Genomic DNA, 7,042 nt, shown 5'->3' with positions numbered 1-7,042 from the left:
GTACCAGCTCCTCCTTGTACCTCTGGTAGAATTCAGCTGTGAATCCATCTGGTCCTGGACTTTTTTTGGTGGGTAGGCTATTAATTGTTGCCTCAATTTCAGAGCCTGCTATTGGTCTATTCAGGGATTCAACTTCTTCCTGGTTTAGCCTTGGGAGAGTGTAAGTGTCCAGGAAATTATCCATTTCTTCTAGATTTTCTAGTTGATTTGCGTAGAGGCGTTTATAGTATTCTCTGATGGTAGTTTGTATTTCTGTGGGGTCAGTGGTGATATCCCCTTTATCATTTTTTATTGCATCTATTTGATTCCTCTCTCTTTTTTTCTTTATTAGCCTTGCTAGCGGTCTGTCAATTTTGTTGATCTTTTCAAAAAACCAACTCCTGGATTCATTGATTTTTTGGAGGGTTTTTTGTGTCTCTATCTCCTTCAGTTCTGCTCTGATCTTAGTTATTTCTTGCCTTCTGCTAGCTTTTGAATGTGATTGCTCTTGCCTCTCTAGTTCTTTTAATTGTGATGTTAGAGTGTCAATTTTAGATCTTTCCTGCTTTCTCTTGTGGGCATTTAGTGCTATAAATTTCCCTCTACACACTGCTTTAAATGTGTCCCAGAGATTCTGGTATGTTGTATCTTTGTTCTCATTGGTTTCAAAGAACATCTTTATTTCCGCTTTCATTTCGTTATGTACCCAGTAGTCATTCAGGAGCAGGTTGTTCAGTTTCCATGTAGTTGAGCGGTTTTGATTGAGTTTCTTAGTCCTGAGTTCTAGTTTGATTGCACTGTGGTCTGAGAGACAGTTTGTTATAATTTCTGTTCTTTTACATTTGCTGAGGAGTACTTTACTTCCAATTATGTGGTCAATTTTGGAATAAGTGCGATGTGGTGCTGAGAAGAATGTATATTCTGTTGATTTGGGGTGGAGAGTTCTATAGATGTCTATTAGGTCCGCTTGGTGCAGAGATGAGTTCAATTCCTGGATATCCTTGTTAACTTTCTGTCTCGTTGATCTGTCTAATGTTGACAGCGGAGTGTTGAAGTCCCCCATTATTATTGTATGGGAGTCTAAGTCTCTTTGTAAGTCTCTAAGGACTTGCTTTATGAATCTGGGTGCTCCTGTATTGGGTGCATATATATTTAGGAGAGTTAGCTCTTCCTGTTGAATTGATCCCTTTACCATTATGTAATGGCCTTCTTTGTCTCTTTTGATCTTTGATGGTTTAAAGTCTGTTTTATCAGAGACTAGGATTGCAACCCCTGCTTTTTTGTGTTCTCCATTTGCTTGGTAGATCTTCCTCCATCCCTTTATTTTGAGCCTATGTATGTCTCTGCATGTGAGATGGGTCTCCTGAATACAGCAGACTGATGGGTCTTGACTCTTTATCCAGTTTGCCAGTCTGTGTCTTTTAATTGGAGCATTTAGTCCATTAACATTTAAGGTTAATATTGTTATGTGTGAACTTGATCCTGCCATTATGATATTAACTGGTTATTTTGCTCGTTAGTTGATGCAGTTTCTTCCTAGCCTCGATGGTCTTTACATTTTGCCAAGTTTTTGCGATGGCTGGTACCGGTTGTTCCTTTCCATGTTTAGGGCTTCCTTCAGGGTCTCTTGTAAGGCAGGCCTGGTGGTGACAAAATCTCTAAGCATTTGCTTATCTGTAAAGGATTTTATTTCTCCTTCACTTATGAAACTTAGTTTGGCTGGATATGAAATTCTGGGTTGAAAATTCTTTTCTTTAAGAACGTTGAATATTGGCCCCCACTCTCTTCTGGCTTGTAGAGTTTCTGCCGAGAGATCTGCTGTTAGTCTGATGGGCTTCCCTTTGTGGGTGACCCGACCTTTCTCTCTGGCTGCCCTTAAGATTTTTTCCTTCATTTCAACTTTGGTGAATCTGGCAATTATGTGTCTTGGAGTTGCTCTTCTCGAGGAGTATCTTTGTGGCGTTCTCTGTATTTCCTGAATTTGAATGTTGGCCTGCCCTACTAGGTTGGGGAAGTTCTCCTGGATGATATCCTGAAGAGTGTTTTCCAACTTGGTTCCATTTTCCCCCTCACTTTCAGGCACCCCAATCAGACGTAGATTTGGTCTTTTTACGTAATCCCATACTTCTTGCAGGCTTTGTTCATTTCTTTTTCTTCTTTTTTCTTTTGGTTTCTCTTCTCGCTTCATTTCATTCATTTGATCTTCAATCGCTGATACTCTTTCTTCCAGTTGATCGAGTCGGTTACTGAAGCTTGTGCATTTGTCACGTATTTCTCGTGTCATGGTTTTCATCTCTGTCATTTCGTTTATGATCTTCTCTGCATTAATGAGTCTAGCTGTCAATTCTTCCACTCTTTTTTCAAGATTTTTAGTTTCTTTGCGCTGGGTACGTAATTCCTCCTTTAGCTCTGATAAGTTTGATGGACTGAAGCCTTCTTCTCTCCTCTCGTCCAAGTCATTCTCTGACCAGCTTTGATCCGTTGCTGGTGATGGGCTGCGCTCCTTTGCAGGGGGAGATGCGCTCTTATTTTTTGAATTTCCAGCTTTTCTGCCCTGCTTCTTCCCCATCTTTGTGGTTTTATCTGTCTCTGGTCTTTGATGGTGGTGACGAACTGATGGGGTTTTGGTATAGGTGTCCTTCCTGTTTGATAGTTTTCCTTCTGACAGTCAGAAGGACTCTCTGTTGGTCTGTTGGAGATTGCTTGAGGTCCACTCCAGACCCTGTTTGCCTGGGTATCAGCAGCAGAGGTTGCCGAAGATAGAATATTGCTGAACAGCGAGTGTACCTGTCTGATTCTTCCTTTGGAAGTGTCCTCTCAGGGGTGTACTCCACCCTGTGAGGTGTGGGGTGTCAGACTGCCCCTAGTGGGGGATTTCTCCCAGCTAGGCTACTCAGGGGTCAGGGACACACCTGAGCAGGCAGTCTGTCCGTTCTCAGATCTCAACCTCCGCGTTGGGAGATCCGCGGCTCTCCCCAAAGCTGTCAGACAGAGTCGTTCGCGTCTGCACCGGCTCCCGCTACTTCCCCTGTTGGTCTTCAGCTGTGCGCTGTCCCCAGAGGTGGAGACTACAGAGACAGGCAGGCTTCCTTGAGCTGCTGTGAGCTCCACCCAGTTCGAGCTTCCCAGCGGCTTTGTTTACCTACTTAAGCCTCAGCAATGGCGGGCGCCCCTCCCCCAGCCTCGCTGCTGCCTTGCGGATAGATCGCGGCAGACTGCTGTGTTAGCAGTGAGGGAGGCTTCGTGGGCGTGGGACCCTCCCGGCCAGGTGTGGGATATATTCTCCTGGAATGCCTGTATGCTTACAGCGCAGTATTGGGGTGGGAGTTACCCGATTTTCCAGGTGTTGTGTGTCTCAGTTCCCCTGGCTAGGAAAACGGATCCCCTTCCCCCTTGCGCTTCCAGGTGAGGCGATGCCTCGCCCTGCTTCAGCTCTCGCTGGTCAGGCTGCAGCAGCTGACCAGCACCGATTGTCCGGCACTCCCTAGTGAGATGACCCCAGTACCTCAGTTGAAAATGCAGAAATCACCGGTCTTCTGTGTCGCTCGCGCTGGGAGTTGGAGACTGGAGTTGTTCCTATTCGGCCATCTTGCTCCGCCCCCTCTATTTCATTGATTTTGATTACATTTCATGATGGTTTACACTGAGTGTCAACTTGATTGGATTGAAGGATGCAAATTATTGATCCTGTGTGTGTCTATGAGGGTGTTGCCAAAAGAGATTAACATTTGAGTCAGTGAGCTGAAGAAAGCAGACCCACCCTTAATCTGGTGGGCACAATCTAATCAGCTGCCAGCGAGTATAAAGCAGACAGAAAAAAGTGAAAAGATGAGACTAGCCTAGCCTCCCAGCCTACATCTTTCTCCTGTGCTGGATGCTTCCTGCCCTCAAACATCAAACTCTAAGTTCTTCTGCTTTGAGATGCAGACTGGCTCTCCTTGCTCCTCAGCTTGCACACAGCCTACTGTGGGACCATGTGATTGTGTAATAAACTCATATATATATATGTATATATATCCTATTAGTTCTGTCCCTCTAGGGAACCCTAACTGGTATATAATTTTATTAATTCCTCTTTCTACTTTTTTGAGGGAGTTAATTTGCTGTTATTTTTTAACTGCATGAGGTGGAGGCTTACATCATTTTTTTAAAATTTCAACTTCTATTTTATGTACAGGAGGTACATGTGTAGAGTTATGACATGGGAACATTGTGTGATGCTGTGGTTTGGCGTATGGATCCCATCACCCTGGTATCAAGCAGAAAATCCAACGGGTAGCTTTTTGACCCACTCAACTCTCTCCTCCCTTCAGCAGTCCACAGTGTCCATTGGTCTCATATTTATGTCCTATATCATTCATATTTAATGTTTCCTTTTTCTCTTACATGTTTAATGTTTCCTTTTAATCTTGCATCTTTTCTCAGCAGAGTTTTTACTGCATCCTGCATATATTCAAATATTACATTTTATATTCTTTTGTTTCAAAAATTTTCAGAAATATATCGTGGGTTTTTTGATTTGAGGATTAATAGAAGTAAATGCTTTTAATTTTCAAAAATATGAGTTTTGAAGTTTTGCATTATGTTATTAGTATCTAGCTTAATTTCACTATCATCAGAAAGAAGACACTGTATGATTTCAGTCTTTATTTTTAAGTTAATGGTGTTTTTAACTGGAAAAAATACTATCATTTACAACTTGGAATGGATGTAAATTGTAATTTCTTGAACAACAATGTTGATGGTTGTGCTGAAGTCCACAGCCACAGCCTATTCTGCCGGCTCCAAGTTATGGTTCAGAAGGTTTTAAAAAGAGAGTCCAAAGATGCTCCATTGGTAAAGGTTTCTTATTAAAATTTTGTGTGGACAGTGACAACCTGACACCTGTTTCACTCTAGAACAATGTAGACAACACTAAACAAACATACAGGGGCATGCCACCAGAGTGTGTCATTGTCACCATGGGTCAGAGCACATGAAGTACAAGAGGACGATCCTACTAGTGGGGCCACGTCTCATGGTTTATCCTTCACCCATTTTTCTGCATGTCATCCTGAGGTAAACAAATTTTAAATGTGTTTGTTTTCAGTAAACCAGCTATGACAACTTATACTAAACAAATTGAACTAGAACACATTTGAATAGGTTTTTAATTTGTTTTTCCACTTCTCGTTTTTAATACAAATGCCTGACTGTGCTCAATCGTCAATCTGCATGCGTGAAATACTGGCCGCCCCGAACAGTGTATTAATCCTTAGCAAATGGCACTTTAAGGAGTCCTTATCATTAAGGTAGTACAAGTATTTATATTGTAAAACTGATGTGTAGCTTGATCTTTAGGGGACGGGACCATCGACCAATACATACAGATTTTGTGTGTGGTCAGAAGGTAGTTTTGACATTCAGTTTTGCTATGTAGAAATAAATAAATGAACTTTTTTCTTTTTTCTATTTTTTTAAAAGAGATAAGTAAAAGATTCAATTTGATTTTTCTAGAAGGGAGAAAAAGGAGTTGAAAATAGGTCTTCATTTTGCAGTCATCTGTATGAATTCTTCATAGTTGACTTGTCAGTCTCTATCAATATCTGCTTCTCTGATCATTTCATCTACTTCTTCATCTGTTAGTTTTTCTCCTGTCTGTCATGAGGTGACACAGTTCTGCTGGCACTGGTGTAACTATTACCGTCCTTGTCAAAGACTCAGAATGCCTCATGAATTTCTTCTTTACTATCTGGATCTTTCATTTTTCTAGCCATCCATCATAACCAAAAATTCGGAAGTCAATGGTGTCATTATCATTGGCATCCACTTCGTTGATCATATCCCGCAATTCGTCTTCTGTTGGGTTCTGACCCAGTGACTTCATGACAGTTCCAGGTTCCTTTGTTGTATGGTGCCATCGCCATCTTTATTCAATAGAGAAAGTTTCCTTGAATTCAACAATCTGTTCTTCCGTCAGCTGATCAGACATGGTGCCAGCGAAGGGAGGAAAAGGAGAGGGAGCGAGGGTGGCTGCACCATCGCAGGGACTGCGATGGCGAGGGTGTGCCTCCAATGCTGCTGTTGCTGCTAAGGCGCGCTATATGCACTGTGCCACCGCCACTTCCTGGCGTCGCGTCCAGGAGACCCCCTAGCACCAATGCCAGATTTCAGTCTTTTTAAACTTGTGGAGACTTGCTTATTGCCAAACATATAGTCAATTATGGTAAATATTCTAAATGCACTAGAAAATAATGTGGAATTTCTTATTGCTAGGTGCAATGCTCTCTATATATTAATTAGGTCAAAATTGCTGTATATGTTCTTTAAATTGTTTTTATACTTACTAGTTTGTTCCTGCCTGTTCTCAATAATTCATGGCATTGAGCAAAATAAGTTAAAATAACCAACTATTATGTGTGTGTGTGTTTCATTTTTATTTATTTATTTATTTATTTTGAGACAGAGTCTCGCTCTGTTGCCCAGGCTGGAGTGCAGTGGCGCGATCTCGGCTCACTGCAAGCTCCGCCTCCCGGGTTCACGCCATTCTCCTGCCTCAGCCTCCCGAGTAGCTGGGACTACAGGCGCCTGCTACCGCGCCTGGCTAATTTTTTGTATTTTTAGTAGAGACAGGGTTTCACTGTGGTCTCGATCTCCTGACCTCGTGATCCGTCTCGGCCTCCCAAAGTGCTGGGATTACAGGCGTGAGCCACCGCGCCCGGCCGTGTGTGTGTGTTTTTAGTTTCTCTTCAAAGATTTGCTTGCTTTTCTTTTAAATACTTTGGGCCTTTTTTTTTTTATTGTATATAAATGTAGGATAATTAGATATTTATGTTGAATGAGCATCTTAGCATTGTAAAATGCTCTTCTTTATCTGTAGCAATTCTTTTTATCATAAACTGTTTTGTTTATATTAGAATAACTTCATAAGTTTTATTTTTTTAAGTCCTTCAATCTTGTTTTTAAGATATGTCTCTTATAGAGTGACTTACATAAGCTTTTACAAATCCAAACAGAAAGTATTTTTCTTTTTAAAAATGTACTTCATTTTAATTTTTATTGCAGTAAAATATACATGCAGAAA

At 41.5% G+C, this 7,042-nt stretch overlaps 1 pseudogene; it reads right to left on the bottom strand.

Annotated features, from left to right (window-relative positions):
- Positions 1–5,505: 5,505 nt before the first annotated feature.
- On the bottom strand, positions 5,506–5,950 carry LOC115898695 (annotated as a pseudogene).
- Positions 5,951–7,042: the final 1,092 nt, after the last annotated feature.

The sequence above is a fragment of the Rhinopithecus roxellana genome, chromosome 7 (genome assembly GCF_007565055.1).
Source record: "Rhinopithecus roxellana isolate Shanxi Qingling chromosome 7, ASM756505v1, whole genome shotgun sequence".
Lineage (NCBI taxonomy): Eukaryota > Metazoa > Chordata > Mammalia > Primates > Cercopithecidae > Rhinopithecus > Rhinopithecus roxellana.
Note: the sequence above shows the minus strand (reverse complement) of the source record. Positions and strands in the feature narration are given on the sequence as shown.